Source organism: Ceratotherium simum, chromosome 1 (genome assembly GCF_057802395.1).
Source record: "Ceratotherium simum simum isolate JZ-2026a chromosome 1, ASM5780239v1, whole genome shotgun sequence".
In the NCBI taxonomy this organism is placed as follows: Eukaryota; Metazoa; Chordata; class Mammalia; order Perissodactyla; family Rhinocerotidae; genus Ceratotherium; species Ceratotherium simum.
Window position 1 is genome coordinate 103,811,939 of NC_141900.1, and position 18,627 is coordinate 103,830,565.

The 18,627-nt window shown below is 39.8% G+C and overlaps 1 pseudogene; it reads left to right on the forward strand.

The window, feature by feature from the left end:
* Positions 1-8,623: 8,623 nt before the first annotated feature.
* On the forward strand, positions 8,624-10,378 carry LOC101387642 (GTPase IMAP family member 7-like; annotated as a pseudogene).
* Positions 10,379-18,627: the final 8,249 nt, after the last annotated feature.

Genomic DNA, 18,627 nt, shown 5'->3' on the forward strand with positions numbered 1-18,627 from the left:
CAAGAGTTCTCTTACTACTACTATCTAACAGTTATTGCTCACTTCCTGTAATCTGAGTACCATTCTAACCACTTTATATATACTACTTTATTTAATTTCACAACAACCCTAGGGAGTAGGTGCTCCATCTAAAAGATTAGGAAAGTGAGTTGCACAGAGGTTAACTTACCCAAATGTGGTCGGCTGAATAGTGGCCCCCCAAAAGATAGCCGTGTCTTAATCCCCAGAACCTGTGAGTGTTACCTTCTTGCAAAAGGGCCTTTGCAGATGTGATTAAGTTAATGATTTTGAGATGCAGAGATTGTCCTGGATTATCTGGGTGTGCCCTAGATATAATCACCCAGGTAGTTATGAGAGGGAAGCAAGAAGGTCAGAGGAGGAAGAAAGCAATAAGGTGATGGCCTAATAGATTGGAGTGATGTGACCACAAGCTAAGGAATGCTGGCAGGTTTTAGAAGATGGGCTCTCTCCTAGAGCCCCAGAAAGAACCAGCCCTGCTGATCCCGTAATTTTATCTTCGTAAGGTTAATTTCAGGCTCTTGACCTTCAGAACTGTAAGACAAAAAAATATATACTTTTTTAGGCCAATAAATTTTTGGTAATTTCTTATGGCAGCAATAGGAGACTGATACACAAAGATTACATATTTAATTTGAGGAAGAGCCGGGACAGTGTTAGAGGCCTTTCCTTTCACCTCCTGTTAGTATTTCTGCAATGTCTTAATAAGTTGAGCTTTGAATTTATCTAGATCATAGCACCAGAAAAAGCCCTGAGCTGCACAAGGCAGACTCCCATAGAATGTAAAGAACTATCTTTTAATGACCGAACAACTTTTTGGAAAATTCATTATATCTACGTTGTTATGTGTGTGTGTGACATAAAGAATAAAGAGAAAATGTAAAAAGGAAGCTGTGGCTATCTCCACATTCATCTCTTTTCTTCCGACTATGTGGAAGGAGCAGCGTCCTAGGTGAAGGGGGAAACTTCATGGAGTTGCAGGTGGGGACCAGCAGCAGAGAGTCAGGTGGCTCCCAGCAGAGCTGGAAGTGGAAAGGAGCTCTTAACAATGAGGAGCATGGCCAAGTGAACAATACAGGAGACATATGAGCAACCTTGCTCCTATCACAATTCTCCCAGAGGGAGATTACTCCTAAGTTAGGGTTCAGGATGGGACTGATATGTGCCAGATGCTCCCTCTTGGCCACTGGCCTCAAGGGTCTTACCATTTGAGACCCACTTCCTATTCCCTATAGCATCTATGGATCCCTCCCAACTACTTCTCTCTTCCTTTTCAGGAACTTACCATTGTACCGGAGCGTAATACCTGGAGAAGCAATTAGCTGACCAGGAAAACATCCAAGGCAGCTTCTGGCAGGACAAGTTTCATTCAAGGAATATGATGAGTGAAATGAAACTGGGCAATGGTGGCGCTCTTTTGAGCAGTTGTGGTTCTGGCTCTCCTCTGGACTCATGTGTATGCAGCCTTGTCAAGGTTAGCTTCGTGGGTGTGTGACCTGTACAGTTGCACAGGGCCCTGTCCTTAGAAGGGCCCCTCACTTGCTTTAATGTGGTCTTGATGTCATCTTAAAATTCTTAATGATTTTTGACCAAAGGGCCTGGCATTTTCATTTTGTGCCAGACCTTGTGAATTACGTTTTAGGTCCCAATCTGTGCCTTTATTGGAAGTCAGAAGACTGTTGCCTGTGGCTCTTCAAGGTGACCCAAGTCATTAACATCAATAATTGGCTCAATGACATGGGCCAATAATATGGTCATTAACACCATAATCTCCAAATCTAGCTGCTTCCCTCCGTGGGTGGCCACCCTATTGTCTGCTATTTTCTGCCCACATCTGGCCTTCTTAGTACCTACTCTCAAGCTTGAGCATTGACTAATCCAATTATTCAATGTAGTGAATCAAAATATGCAATCAAAACCATAATATTTTTATGGTGATGCAACAGACTGCTGGAACAGCTAGTCAAGCATGAGAACTTTGAAAGCCTTCCTCTCACCTCAAAAAAATTTCTGGAGCAGGTTGGTACCATCCACAGGGTAAATCTGGGAAAATCTATCTCTGCCTGGGCCTAGGGTAGGAGAAAGTAGGAAAGTTGGGAGGGAAAGTGGAGTCTGGTCTCTGGGTGCATCTTTAGTTGTCGGGTCATGTGTATTTTCAAGATTGTGAGAACCATTTGAGGAAAACTAGAGAAGCTGTGTGGTCATTGGAAGATTTTTTTCCAGGCCTCACCTTTCTCTTTTTGTCTTTGTTCCCAATGGTGTAGACCCTTCTGGCTTAGTATCTGAGTGTTGGTACTTTTGAATGAGTACCATGAAACCTTCCTGAATAACTATAATAAAAACCCACATTATACAATCACTGGGAAGTATCCCTTGGCTCTGAACTTGGAAACACCAAGCCATATATCTGATTTCTTTCTTCCCGAAATCACCCCACAGTCTCCCACTCCACCTAGGGGAGATAATCAGGCATTATGTCTGGCTTTCTGGGCAATATTTGGGTCATTTAATAAGGGCCTTTTAGATCCACATTTATAACCCAAAGCAACAAATATAGCTTTGGAAATTTTGGTTCGATACCAGGCACATGGAGAAAAAGCTCGCAACTTGGCAACACCGAAGCACCCACCAAATTATCAGGCAATATTTCTGTCTCTTTAAAGACAAACAGTTCCTTCACTGGCTCCACCCAATCTGAGTTTCCTGACTCAGAGGTTTTGGAGGTGCAAACACTTTTTCCCCACAGTTAAAGCAAAAGCACCATTTCAAAGAGCTTCTTTGGAGAAAACTTGAGAATTCATCAACTCTTCAAAAGAAGATGAGCCTGTCTGGGAAGAGGCCCCAGAGCGACAAGCTGTGAGGGGCAGTAGGATACAGGGAGTCTGCATGGGGGTGGATTCTGGTCTGAGAAGGGATCGGGTACCGCGCCAGCAGCACAGCAAGGAGGCTGCTGCCAGAGTGGTGGTGGTGGAGGGCAGGGAGGGGAGTAAGGAGACGTGTTAGCACAACGTCCATCCATCTCCTATTGAACAGGACAAACTGTCGCTGAATAGTGCCCCTTCCATCCAGTTGCTCTTGTGATGGACATTGAGTGCTGCCTGATAACCCATCCTTTTCCCTGAAGAGGAGGTTAGTGTCCCCAAGGCAGGTCTTTAGAGCTGGAAGGCAATTGACAGACCACCCAGTCTAAATCTCTCTTTTTACTGAAAAAGAATCAGAATCCCAGAGAGTGCGGTGATTCTCCAGGGGTTATGCAGGTCACTAATGGCAGAGGAAATCTGGAATTCAGTTTGCTGAGTCCTTTCCAGCATTTAACAGAGAGAAGCTGTGTCCCCAATAGTGTAAGATACGAGGTGAGGAGGGGGAGAGGATGAGCTATTCTAAAGAAAGAACATATGTGAAACCCTCCTCATTGCCTTCCATAATTACAGGCTTGCTGCCAGTTCACGTTTCTGGAAGGAGTGTGGACTGTCTTCCCTGCCCTGCCCTGATCTATCTCTGACCTGATGTAAAGTGAAATTTAGAACCACGGGCCTGAGAGGAACCAAGAAGAGGCCATGGTGTGCAGTGTTTAAGAGGGAGAGTGGTGGAGTCAGACAGACCTTGAACTGGATCCCTCTCTGCCCAATTCCTGTTACCTGTGTGACCTTGGGCAAGTTTCTCAGCATTTTTGAACCACATTAGTTTCCTCAGTTAAAAACATAGAATAATAGGGGCCGGCCCGGTGGCGCAAGCGGTTAAGTGCGCGCGCTCCAGTGCGGCGGCCCGGGGTTCGCTGGTTCGGATCCCGGGAACGCACTGACGCACTGCTTGGCAAGCCATGCTGTGGCGGCGTCCCATATAAAGTGGAGGAAGATGGTCACAGATGTTAGCCCAGGGCTGTCTTCCTCAGCAAAAAAAGAGGAGGATTGGCGGATGTTAGCACAGGGCTGATCTCCTCACAAAAAAAAAAAACATAGAATAATAGAATTAGCTTCCTTGCAGGCTATTTTTGGGGAGTAAAGGAGATAGTGTATGAAACATGTTTATCAGAGTGCTTGGTATACAGTACATATTCAGTAGTGGTTATACTACGTACCGGTTAAATTTTTTATTATGGAAATTTTTTAACTTATTCAAAGATAAAAAGAACAATATAAGGAACTTTCATGTCCCTATGGCAAGCTTCAACAATTATCGAATGATGCCCATCTTGTTTCATCTGTATACTCAGCACTCTGTATCCACCTCAGATTATTTTGAAATAAATGTCAGACATTGTGTCACTTTATCAGTAAATATTTGAATAAGTATGTCTGAAAGAGAAAGACCGTTTCAAAAATATTACCATAATCTGACTTCAGAAAGCACACAGAATTTTAAAAAATATTACCAGTTGTATTCAGACTTCTCTGATTGTCTCATAATTTTTAAAATTGTTTGAAGTCCGATCCAAATAAGGCCCATAACTTGCAATTGTTTGATATTTCTTAAGTTTAGCTTAATGTATAGGTTTTCATCTTCCTTGTCTCTGTCTGTAAAATATCTTTGTTTAAGAAAGGGAAAGTTGGGGCTGGCCCCGTGGCATAGTGGTTGGGTTCACACACTCCACTTGATTGGCCCTGGCTTTGTGGGCGCAAACCTGCGCTCTGCTCATCAGACCATGCTGTGGCAGCATCCCTCGTACAAAAAAATAGAGGAGCATAGGCCCGGATGTTGGAACAGGGCTAATCTTGCTCAGCAAAAAGACGAAGACTGGCAAGGGATGTTAGCTCAAGGCCAGTCTTCCTCACCAGAAAAAAAAAGGTGGAAAGTTTTTTATCCAACAGAATTGGACAGTGTCCATTTTGTTGATTACATCTTCAAGATGTCATTTAACATGCTTCTCTAGTTCTAGTGTTTTGTGTGAATTTATATTTAGGGAGAGGCTTAATCAGATTAAGGTCTGACTGTTTTTTTTGGTGGGACTACTTCAGAGGTGCAGTTGGAAACTTCCATCAGAAGGCACATAATGTTTGGTTGTCTCTCTGTGATGTTAGCAGACATCAGTGATTGCCTAGAGTAAATCTGTTTCATTAAAAGTCACAAATGATGATATTCTATCACTCTTTCTTCATTTATTAGATGGAATAATCCTATGAAAAGAAACTTCCCCTCAAGAATTCTTTCATTTCCATGAGGTACAGTTATATAAGAAAGAGAGGATAAATACTTCTTTCCCTTTTTTTGTCAAGGTTCCAAATGATTAGACACTTTCCTAGCATACTCCAAAGGAACAATTGACTTCTTTTAAGGAGGTGGTACTCTTATGAACTCATGGATTTCAACACATCTGATCTATTTCAATCCATTGGAAACATTATTCTTATCGATGCTCAAATTGTCCCATCTTTGTCGAATTGAAGCCTCTTCAAGTTGGCTCTTGAGTCCCTTTGATAAGATCCCAGTAATTTTTGATAGCACTCTGGCTTTCTAGTATGGCAAGATGGTCTAGGGTCAACTCGTATATTTCCTGGCCCAGACCTGGAATCAGTACTTCCTCCTAAGAGCCCTAATTTTTTTTGGTGGGAAATGGCATTTGAAGACCACAATCTGGGCAGTAAGGGCACTTATTGCTGCCGGGCTCATCATTATTTTTATGCCTTTTCAATGGACTTCAAAACTACACACACACACACACACACACACACACACACACAACTAAGAATAGGATTCCTAAAAACAATTTAAGAGTTTTTTGCAGGGTTTTTTTTTTTTTTTTTTTTTGGCCTTAATGTATTTCCTATTAGAGTGGACAATGAGGTTACAGCATTTTCAATTCTTGGACCAATTCTTTCTGTGGTTCATCCACCACACAAATACAATTAGATGCATTTGTTTCATTTGCTTTTGATTTTTACTAGTATTTTTAATGTAATTTTTGTTGTATAATTATATAAACTATTTACATAAATTCAAGATCAAATCTATGAAATCTATGTATATACAAAAAGTCTAGTTTCCAACTTCTATCCCTGTTTCTTCACCCTGTTTCTTCCATCCCAATGTAAGTAACTTTTTTGTTTGTATAGTTGTCAGATTATCCAGCCCCATTGATCTAGTGGTTAAGATTCGGCGGGTTTATTTCCCAGTCAGGGAACCACACCACCGTCTGTCAGTGTCACACTGTGGCGACTGCGTGTTGCAGTGATGCTGAAAGCTATGCCACTGGTGTTTCAAATACCAGCAGAGTCATCCTTGGTGGACAGGTTTCAGTGGAGCTTCCAGACTAGGAAGAAGGACCTGGCCACCCACTTCTGAAAGCATTGGCTGTGAAAATCCTATGAATAGCAGCAGGGCATTGTCTCATACAGCTCTGGAAGGTGAGGATGGCACAAAAAGACTGGGCAGGATTCCTCTCTGCTGTGCCTAGGGTTGCCAGGAGTCAGAATCGACTCCATGGCACTAACAACAAAGTTTTCAGATTATCCTGCCATTGCTCTTTAATATATATAAAGATATATGTATTAAATTTTAGATATGTAGTTCATATTCCTCCTTATCAGAGAAATAGTAGTAAACTATACATTATTTTCTTCACTTTGCTTTTTTTGCTTAATAATATATCCTGGAAATCTCTCCATACTTGTTTATAGAAATATTTCTCATTCCTTTCTACATTTAGATAGTACTTCACTGTGTGAATAACTTATTTTATTCAACCAGTCCCCTAATGATGGGCATTTGATATGGTTTTGGTCTTTTGCTATTACAAATAGTGATGCAATGCCTTATGCATAATTTTTTCTGTATTTTTGTCAGTGTAGCTTTGGAATAAATCCTAAAATTGGGATTGCTAACCAAAGGGTAAATGCACGTGTACTTTTACAAGATATTGCTAACTTCTCCGCTGTAGGTTTGGGCTGGTTTTCCATTCCCACTAGCCCTGTAGGGGCTTCCCCCTTGCCTTTACCAACAGATCAGGCCAGCAAACTTTTGGAGTTTTCCCAAACCTGTAGGTGTCACGTAGTATCTCAGTGTAATTTTAATTTAGTTAATTTGGTTATTTTATTTTTGCTATATTTTGATTTATTTTTCTCTACTATGAGTGAATGCCAATATCTTTTTATCTATTCAAGGGACATTTACATTTCTTTTTTTCTTTGAACTGTTTATTCATATCTCTTGCTCCATTTTCTATCAACTTGTTGGTCTTTTGTTTCTCTCCTTTTAGATTTTCTTTGTCTAAGAGGAAAATAAATCCTCTTCAATATAAGTTAGAAATTTTTTCCCCTAGTTTGACATTTGTGTTTTAATTTGTCTATGGTGTTCTTTTACCTCACATTGTCTTTTAGATTTTTATGTAATCAAATTTATGAGTCTCTTTCCTTACTCTATTTCAAATCTTAGAAATATTTCCCCTACCCACAGGTTACAAAGAATTTATCCATGTTTCTTCTATTATTTATAGGCATTAATTTTTTACATTTAAATTTCTAATATATCTGGAATTTGAATGGCATGAGGCAATGGATGCAGTTTTATCTTTTCTGTATGGTTATATAGTTATCCCAATCTTGCTTATTAGTCCCTCTTTTTTCCCATTGATGTGATATGGTGCCTTATTGAATATAAATGTAACATAATATAATTGAATTGAATATAAATGAATATTTGTATGATTTATATCATATGATCATCATTGATCATATTCCAAATATGATCAATTTGGTCTATTTCTGTACTTTCTGTTTTTGTTTCCCTGTTGTGTCTCTCTTTTCATGCACCAACATCCTACTGCTTTAATTATAGAAACTGTAATGTTTTACTCTCTGGTAGAGCTAGTCTTCCTTCATTCTTCTTTTTCTTGATTGTCCAAGCTAATGTTCTTTTTGCTTCAACCAAATGAACTTTATAATTAACTTTTTAGCTACAGGGGAAAGAAAGGTGATGGCAAAATTTTTAAAATTTATATTTGTATAAAATCATATTAAAGAAATATCTATTAATTCCAATTTTATGAAATTCTTTAAACATGAATCAATGTTGAATTTGGTCAAATGTCTTTTCTGCATCTAAGAATTTTTCTTCTTAAGCTCTTAATGGGATGTGTTGTAACAATCAATTTTCTCATACTGAACCACCCTACTATCTCTGAAATAAATTACACTTCATCATGATGTATTGCTTTTTAGTGTCTAATAATATATTTAGAATTTTTGTATCAGTATTCCAAAATGAAACATGTCACTAGCTTTATTTATTGGTGAAATCTTTGTTATCCTTTGGGATCAATATTATACTTGCTTCTGAAAAAGAATTGAAAATTTTCCTTCTTTTTTTATATGATCAGGAATAGTTTATGTAGCATTGAGATTATCAGATCTTGAAAGCTTTAAGTGAGTTCCCCTGTGAAACCGTCTGGACCTGGTACTCTTTTGTGGGGAAACTCTTTAACTACTTTCTCTATTATTTCTTCCAAGGTAATTGAACTGTTTCATCTTTCTGTCTCTACTGGGATCAATATCGATAATAGACTCTTACCAATTTTCAGGGAGGAAAAGAAAGAAAAGAGAGCAGGGAATGGTTCCCATGCACCCAAATTGACCCTTTTTTCTCTTCTTCTCAGCCTTCCCAACCTTAAGGTCTTGTGAGTACCTAAGCCCCAGAGCCTCTTGATATGAAGATGGCTGACTCTCAGGACAATGCTCTGAGGATTGTTCTGGTAGGGAAAACTGGAAGTGGGAAAAATGCAACAGCAAACACCATTCTTGGGGAAAAAGTATTCGCTTCTAAAATTTCTGCCCACGCTGTTACCCAGACCTGTCAAAAAGCATCCCAGAATAGAAGGGGAGGGACCTTCTTGTTGTTGACACCCCAGGGCTCTTTGACACCAAGAACAGCCTGGAGACCACCTGTAGGGAAATCAGCAAGTGTGTCCTCTCCTCCTGCCCCGGGCCTCACGCCATCGTCATGGTTCTGCAGCTGGGCTGCTACACAGAGAAAGAGCAGAAAACCATTGCATTGATCAAGGCTGTCTTTGGGAAGGAAGCCATGAAGCACATGATCATCTTGTTCACTCACAAAGATGATTTGGAGGATCAGAGCCTAAGTGACTTTTTTTTTTTTAATTTTTTGTTTATTGCAGTAACATTGGTTTACAACATTGTAAAAATTTAAGGTGTACATCACTACACCTCCACTTCTGCACAGATTACATCATGTTCACCACCAAAACACCAACTACAACCCATCACCACACACATGTACCGAACCATCCCCTTCACCCGCCCCCCCCTCCCCCTGGCAACCACCATCCAATCTCTGTCTCTATGTGTTTGTTTATTGTTGTTATTATCTACTACTTAATGAAGGAAATCATACGGTATTTGGCCTTCTCCCTCTGACTTATTTCACTTTGCATTATACCCTCAGTGTCCATCCATGTTGTCACAAATGGCTGGATTTCATCGTTTCTTATGGCTGAGTAGTATTCCACTGTGGTATATATACACAATGGAGCCTAAGTGACTTTATAGCAGAGGCTGATGTGATGCTAAGAAACATCGTCCAGGAGTGTGGGAACCACTACTGCGCCTTCAACAACAGAGCAGACGAAGCTGAGAAGGAAGCTCAAATGCAGGAGCTGGTGGAGCTGATGGAGAAAATGGTGCAGAACAACGGAAGGGCTCACTTTTCGGATGCCATATACAAGGACACAGAAGAAAGGGTGAAATGACGGACAGAGGTCCTGAAGAAAATCTACACTGATCAATTAGAAAAGGAAATTCAAAGAGTGGAAGAGGAGTGTGCTCAGGCGTGCAGGAAGACCATGCAGGAAAAAGAGGAAAAAATTAAATTACTGAAGATGAAATATGATGAAAAACTAAGAAATGTGGGGAAGGAGGCTGAGATGAATATCTTCAGCCAAATTTTTGATGGAATTATGAAGTTACAGAGGTCCTGAAGAAAATCTACACTGATCAATGAAATAATGAAATTAAACTATTAGAACAGGAATATGCTGATGAACCACAGCAAGAAAAAAATGAAAAAATTAAATTATTAAAGATGAAATATGATGAACACATAAAAAAATATAAGTAAAAAAGCTGAGAGTAGTATATTCCAAGATGTTTTAGTGGAATTACAAAAATGCTTTCAAAAATACAGCATGTGTTTTGGAAGTAATGTAAATTTCATTTTTTTTTCTTAATTTACTATGATTGTTAATGTAGAGGATTATAATTCCCAAAGATGGCTACAATAGTAACTTCTATCCTACTTATTCTTTTTACAATCTGACCTTGTTACTCCTTCCATTGAGTTAAGGAATCTGTGTCTCTTACCTTGAAATTGGATGGACTTTGTGACTGCTTTGACAACTAGTGGATAGTTGAGGAAACACCATGTGATTCTAAGATTCGTTAGGGAGATTGCCTCCTTCCTCTTTTGGGGTGCTTGCCCTTGGGACTTGGCCACCACGTTGTGAGGAAGCCCAAGTTGTTCATTGAGAGGCCCACATGCAGAGGATTTGAAGCCACTGGCCCACTCCCCTGGCTGATCTTTCATCTGCCAGCCATGAAAGTGAGGCAACACAGAAGTGAGTTCTCTAGCTGCCAATTGAACCACCTCTGAGGAAGTTGCAAAGAGCAAAGATGAGCCATCCCCATTGAGTCCTGCCCAAATTGCAGATTCATGAGAAGAATAAATGATTTTTGTTGTTTTAAACCACTAAGTTGTGGGATGGTTCCTTATGCAGCAATAGCTAACCAGAATTAAACATCTTGCCAGCTCATTCCCTACCACTCCCTGCTCCCATCTGTCCCACCTCACAATGCAAACAAATTTACAAAGTTACAAAATTGGCATAATCAGGCAATAATCTATCGCATAGAGTTCGAGGACTGAATTTAGAGAAATTCAAATAAGAAATCCTGCATATATGAAGTGTTAGCACCACTGGTTATGTGTGTTATTTCAGTCCACTTCTGTGACTGTGTTACTGAAGCATCAGGCTTCTCTGGCAAGACTGTTCTGTGGTTCATAGAGATCTGGAAGTTGACAAATTCTCTTGTTGTTTTTCTCTCTTTCCTTTTTCAGGTACCATCCTAACTTAAAATGTCCCTGACTATAACTTAAAAATCTTGTCTGTGCAAAATACTTTCCATTTGCCTCCGCAGACCCACACTTCACCCTTCTTCGCCCTAGCTCTTTGCCCAGGAGGCTGATCTCTATGGACCACATCAGTGGGATCTCTTGCTCTCTGACTCCTGCTTGGCTTTTGCCAATGGGAAGTCCAGGCAGGGCGTCTCTTGGGGGTAGATAAGCAAGGTCAGGGTGTTTGTTCTCCTGCCTCCCTCCCTGCAGGGTCGGCTCTAACTAGCTGCAACCCTAAGCCCAAGGTCCCAGCTCCTCCCCTGGTGGCCTCTCCACCCCACTCTCCTTCTGGGTCCAGTTTTCATCACCCACTTAGGCTTAGGATGTGATCTCCTCACTGTTACTAGCACGCCTCCTTGTTCCTGAACCCCATGTCCACAGCTTGTAGGAAGCCCATTCACTAGACCTTCCTCAAGTCCCAAATTAGAGCGGGCCAGCTCTCCTGCTAGACTCTAGATTGATCGATTTTATGATATCCATTTCTTTTTCTCTCTCAGAGCATTCCCTGATCTTTATTATTTTTTTTAATTCCCTCTAGTGTTTTCTGCCACCAGAAAAATCTCTCCTGACAGCTGAGATCTCTGGGACAAGTTTACCCACACAAACTGTGACATTGGCAGTGAGCAGATGAAAGATGTCTTGCTAAAATAATTGAGAAACTTCACAGCTAGAGGATGACTTTATGTCATTTCTAATGCTAAAATAATTGCGGAACTTCAAAGTTAGAGGGGTGACATTATGACATTTCTAATTATTGCAGATAACCCCAACTCCAATTGTTGGAATTTTTATAGTCATCCTTTATTTGGTCTGTGAACATGACTGAGAGTATTGACTGCATCAGTGGATTTTAGAGAGACAGGGATTCAAGAGTAGGTCTGAAGAAAATAAGATCCCAAATACCTGCTGTTTCTAAGTTCATTACAAAAATTATGAATGGAGTAAAGACAAAATGGAAGGAAATAGCTGCTGTTAGAAAACATGTTCATAATATATATATGAAATAACACGGCTCACCAAACTGCTGTTTGCCATAATGCAGTTCTTGTGTTTAAAGGTAGTTCCTGGTGAGTGACTCATCAGTGCAGTATTATCTCCAGAGAGCAAAGTATTCATGACTGTCCTGACTTCTTTCATTTAAGAACCATTTAAAAAACACTTTCCTTCAGAGACTTGCAGAAGCATTATTAATTCAACTAACTTGTGTGTGTCTAGGCCTGTGTTAGGACCTATTGAAGACGCAACTTAAGTGAGTTGATTTCTTTTCTCCTGATCTCATATTCTACTTTAGAAGGTAAGACATACCCAGAGGAAAAATGACTAAATCAAATAAATCATATAGACATTATCTCTTTGCTTGACAAACGAAATATTGCCCACTCAATTATCTTAACAATCCTTATTTCCCAGTTTCCTCTGAAAGTGGTTCTAATTGAGTTCTGAGGTCTCTGGAAGTTCCCTCATTTAGTGTGTGCATTATCCTTGTTGAAATATGTGACCACCATGACCCCTAATGGGGAATTAAACTAGGATTTCTAGAAGACTTGGGGAAGAATTCAGGCTTGCAGTCTACTGTGAAGGATGTGTAGAATGTGTCCATGTGGATGATTGAACGATGATCATGCTTCTTTTCAGAAACAGGAAAGTTAGGGCTGCAGGTAAGATAGTCAGGGGAAGCATAGAGTCAGGAGCAACAGCATTCAGTGAGGTTTGTGACAAGTTGAGTATCAGATGTCAAGGGAGAGTTCAAAGTAAGAGTCCTGCATTAACTTGAAATGTTGGACTGAAGATGATGTGACAGGCCTGGGGTGAATGTGGCAAGATATTAACGTAAATATCTTCCTCAAGTTCAGCTGAGTCCTCAGCAATTGCCAATATCTCCACATTCCAAAGTGATATTCTAGGAGGAGAAGGGCAGTGTGGGGAAACCCTGTCCACACTGCAGGTGCTTCTGCTGAAGCAGGCACAAGCCATGGAAAGGAGAAGCTTTACCCTTCAATGAAACTCAGAGTTTGATTCTTGGGTTGGATGTTTTAATTACACAAATGTGACCAACAGTGATTGGAGAGGTTTTTTGCTTAGGGCAGAACCTATCCAAGATTTTCCTCATGAGGCACTAAGGGAGCCCATTTGAAGGGCCAGTAAAAGAAAAGAATAAATGTCTTCTTTTCATGCCCCTGTGGAGTCCCTCTTGTTTAATCACATAGTTATACATAAATTTTGCTGTGGAGGAGATGACTCTAGAGAAGAACCCCAGAATCCTGCTAATCCTGATTCCTGTAACTGAGGTGTTGTGTGTTTCAGTGAGTGGCAGGAGCAGGAGTCCAGGGCAAGGCACTTTGCTCATGGGGGTTACTGAGAGAATTTTGAAGTTACCACATTCCTACTAGGGAGGGGTGTTTGTGTATAAATCCCAGAGTCCAGAGATTCAATGAGATGGAGTCAGGTCTGTACTATCTGAAGTGGGAGAATTGTCCCTATGAGCCCTGGGCCGTGTTTACTCAAGGTCAGTCAGAGCCCAGCCTCGACCAGCTAAAAATCTGTGCTGAGGGGTCTCCACGTCCTTGTGCCGAGGAGAGGACAGCCAGTGAAGAGCACTGTGGTGCATGGGCAGGATCTTTACGTCTGCGTGGGAGACTTTCACAGCAAGCTTACGGTACATCTGTGGCAAAACTTCTGACCATTCTTAGAGATCACAACTTCACTTTTTGAGAATGGAGTTCATTTTTACAGAGTCTCAATGTGGTGAATATGGTGAATGACCAAACTTGAAGGCATGCTTATGGTTGAAAACAAAAAGAAGCTGTAAATTAGAAACTTGTTTTCCACTGTGGCTTTTAACTCTGAAGACGACTCTACCAGAGGAGTTCCAGATATACTGTGAGTAATAAGCCTCCGAGGTCAAAGGAGGCGTGTTTGAGACGCAGCAATCATTTGCCAAAGAGCTGTGTCCATGGTCCATGGGCAATGACCAAAAGTTCATTTGAATAGTCATTTGTTGAATATGGATGTAAAAGTTGCATAATTTCTGGACATTATTGCCCACACAGAAGCCTCTCCTAAATTCATAGAGCAAGCCTTGAATGGTAGCCAACAACACAACACCTGTCCTTACTGAACACTGAAATGCCTCTAATGAGAAAAGCTGTCCTCCAAAATAGAATGGCCTTAAACATTATTACTGCCTCGCAAGGAGGCACCTGCGCCATTATCCAAACAGAATGTTGTGTGTTCATACCTGATGAGTCTGCTAATGTGTCGTCTTTATTAAATCACATGAGGACACAAGTGCATGCCCTGATCCAACCCCCAGCCTAGGGGACTTAGTCAATCAATGGTTCAGATCGTGGGGCTCTTGGTAGAAAAAGTTGTCAGTGGTTTGGGGAATTATTGTCTCAACCTGTGTTTTCTCTTGCACATGCCTGTATTGTTACTGTAGCGTCTGCCTCCAATGCAGCCAGATGGCTACCAAATGAGTCACATCCATGCTAGTGAAGCCTCTTGCTGACCGCTCAGGGCACACTGGGGAAGAGGGGACATATGAGACTGTAAGAGCTGGTCACAAGGGGTGGAGTGTTGGGGGAGGTCTTGGACAGAACATGACCTCCAGTTGACCCTCAAGTTGGACTCTGGCAATTGGAGGTTTGCCACCCCGTCCACTGTTCTTGGAATCTGCATTCTGATTGCCTTCCCCATTCCCGGAAGCTGCCCCTAGGATCCAGCCTTGAGATAGAAATGTGGAGCTGAGACCATCTGGGTGGTATACGTGACTGAACCCAGTTAATGCCTCTATATAAACTTTTAAGATTGGCGGGCAGGTGTGGAAAATTACTCATCTAGCAGCCACCTAAGACACGTCTCATAAGTTCCTTTGCTTACTGAACCTGCCACCTGCCCATCTGGAGTGGTCTGCCTCTTTCTTAGGTCCCTCCTTGCCCTCCACCTATGAGGGCCAGGAAGCTCCTGAGGAGGTTGCGAACCAACATATGCTTTTAAGACAGCAGTCTTATCTATGTTTATAAACAAATATAAAAAATAGGAATATCTAAGGCAATGGCTCTCAAGTTCTTTCTTCTTGTTAAAAAGCATCTTGATGATCTAAAGTTCTTTCCACACTGGATTGCATTCTCTGGGATTTGGAACCAACAAATTGCCATGTTGCAGAAGGTGGTGATGATGGTAACAAAAACCCTCATCATCCTCATCATCTCCTCGTCCACACAGACCTGCCGTCTCAGCTCTGAATCTGGGTCTCAGGCAATGTCTCAAATGTTCACATCAAGGGGCAATTGCTATGCATATCTGTGCACAGGACATGAGTGGTTGCCTGGGGATGAGCGTAGGTGGGATGGGGAGGGATAACAAAAGGGCATGAGGAAGCTTTTGTGGCTGATGGATATATTCTTCATTTTGGTTGTGGCAATGGTTTCACTGGGGTATACATGTGTAACAATTTATTCAAATATACACTCTAATTATATGCAGTTTATTATACATCAATACTGCTTATTCATATCTTTTGTCTATTTTAAATTGTATTATTCGTCTTGTTACTAATGAATTGTAAGTGTTCTTTATATAGTCTGTTCTTTGTCAGCTCTTTTTCAAATATGTATACAAATTCTTTATCAGATATATGATTTGCAAACATTTTCTCCCAATTTTTGCTTGCTCCTATTTTTATTAGTTTCTTATTGCTTAAGACATATATTTTGCTGATTATTTTTCATTCCTTTCTTCATTTCTAATATGTACCCTTAAAGCTAAAATTTAATCTGTAAAACTGCTTTAGCTGCATCTCATAAGCTTTGAAATATGGTATTTTCATTATGCTTTAGTGCTAAATATTTATCAATTTCTATGATATCTTATTTGATCCATGAGTTATTTAAAACTATGTCCTCAAATTGCCAAACACGTGGCATTTTATTTATTTATCTTTTAGTTACATTATGGTTAGGAATTATGGTCTATGCTATTTCAATCCTATGAAATTTTAGAGCATTTCTTTATGGACAAACATAAGACCAATATTAATAAATGTTCCCTGTGTCCTTGAAAACAACTGACTCTGAAATTTTATGAAATAGACTATATGATTCATTAGATCAAGCTTATTAATCATGCTGCTTAAATGTTCTCTGTACTTTTTGATTTTTTATCTGCCTGTTCTAGCAATGACTAAGAGATGTGTGTTAGAATCTGTCATCATAAATGTAGACTTGTCTATTTTCTCTTGTGACTCAATAACTCCCTTAATAAACGTGATGCCTCTTTATTTATACATAAACAGAAAGCTGTTTTTTACCTTGACGGATAGGACTGTGTAGCTATGCCCTGACCACACTGTTGGTGTGTAACCTGCCTTCTCACTCTTGATCCTCTTTACCTTACTCTACAATTCTTTTCTTATGTAAATGAACATCATCTTCTCATATATTTTATAATTTATAAATTTATTTGTTTTTTGCCTATTTTCTGTCCCTTCAAGAAACACTGGAAAATCCAGAAACATAAGGATCTTTACCTGCTATTATTTGCTGATATATCCAATTGCTGAGAACAATGCCTGTAGATAATAGGCTCTCAATAAATATTGAATGAAAAGTCAATTTCATTTGATATTTTGCTCTTGTTTGTTTGGAATTTGGTTGCTATATTTGCCTATACTTCTGCTTTCAACCTTTCTCTAGTTTTATGTTTTAGATTTGGATTTCTTTTGCAATCCACTCCAAAAAATGTTTATTTTTTTAAACTGAAAACTTTGGTGCATTTATCATAATTATAATTTCTGATCTTTTTGGATGTGTATATAAAATTTTATTTTTTGCTTTCTACTTGTCCAATCTGTTCCATAGTTTGTTTTTCATGCTTCTTTGTGGTTTAATTTGGATTATTTGTGTATTTTTTCACATTATATTTTTTTCTCTACTAGTTTGGAAATTGCATACACTTTTTTCAATTTTTTAGTGGCCACTCTGTAATTACAACACATATTCTTAACTTATCAAAGTCTAAAGGTAATCTATATTTTTATCTTCCTCTAATACAACAAATCCCTCTAGGACATTTCAGTTCCATTCCCACCACTCACTTCAATCTATATATTATTGTTGTTGTGTATTTTCATTTTCTTCTTCTTTGTTTTTAAACCCTAGAAGTTATTACTACTATTTTGTACCGCTTATGCTGTTTAAACTTAGTCTTTTTTTTTCACATCTGATTTACTCTCTGGGATTACTTTCCTCTTGCTTCAAGTACATTCTTTAGAAATTCTTTTAATGAGGTTGTGCTGGTGGCAAGAACTCTCAGTCTTTGTTGTCTGAAATGTGTTTATTTTTACCTTATTTTTTTTTGATAGTTTATAACATTGTGTAATTTCAGGTGTACATTATTATTTATAAGTTTCTGTATAGACTGCATCGTTCTCACCACCCATAGTCTAATTTTCATTCATCACCGTGCATATGTGCCCCTTTACCCCTTCTGCCCACCCCCTCAACCATCTTCCCCTCTGGTAACCACTAATCTGTTCTCCTTATCCATGTGTTTATTTATCTTCCACATATGAGTGAAATCATGCAGTGTTTCTCTTTCTGTCAGGCTTATTTTGCTTAAAATCATAGCCTCAGGTCCATCCATATTGTTGCAAATGGGAATATTAGTCTTTTTTTTTTTTTTTTTTTTTTGGTGAGGAAGATCAACCCTGAGCTAACATCTGTTGCCAATCTTCCTCTTTTTGCTTGAGGAAGAGTGGCCCTGAGCTAACATCTGTGCCAGTCTCCCTCTATTTTCTTATATGGGATGTCGCCACAGCATGGCTTGACGAGCAGTGCATAGATCCGTGCCTGGGATCTGAACCTGCCAACCCCAGGACACTCAAGAGGAGCACGTGAATTTAACCACTACGCCACCAGGCCAGGCCCGATTTTGTATTTTTTATGGCTGAATAGTCTTCCATTGTATATATATACAGCATCTTCTTTATCCATTCATCAGTCGATGGGCACTTGGGTTGCTTCCACGTCTTGACTATTGTGAATAATGCTGCCAAGAACAAAGGGGTGAATAAGTCTCTTTGAATTGTTGATTCAAGTACTTTGGATAGATACCCAGTAGTGGTATAGCTAGGTAGTATGGTATTTCTATTTTTAATTTTTTGAGGAATCTCCACACTGTTCTCTATAGTGACTGCACCAGTTTGCATTCCCACTAGCAGTGTATGAGGGTTCCCTTTTCTCCACATCCTCACCAACATTTGTTATTTTTTTTCTTGGCAATTATAGCCAGTCTAACAGGAGTAAGGTGATAGCTCATTGTAGTTTTGATTTGCAGTTCCCTGGTGATTAGTGATGTTGAACATCTTTTCATGTGCCTATTGTCCATCTCTATATCTTCCTTGGAAAAATGTCTGTTTATATCCTCTGCCCATTTTTTGATGGGGTTGTTTGTTTGTTTGTTGTTATTGAGTTGTATGAGTTCTTTATATAT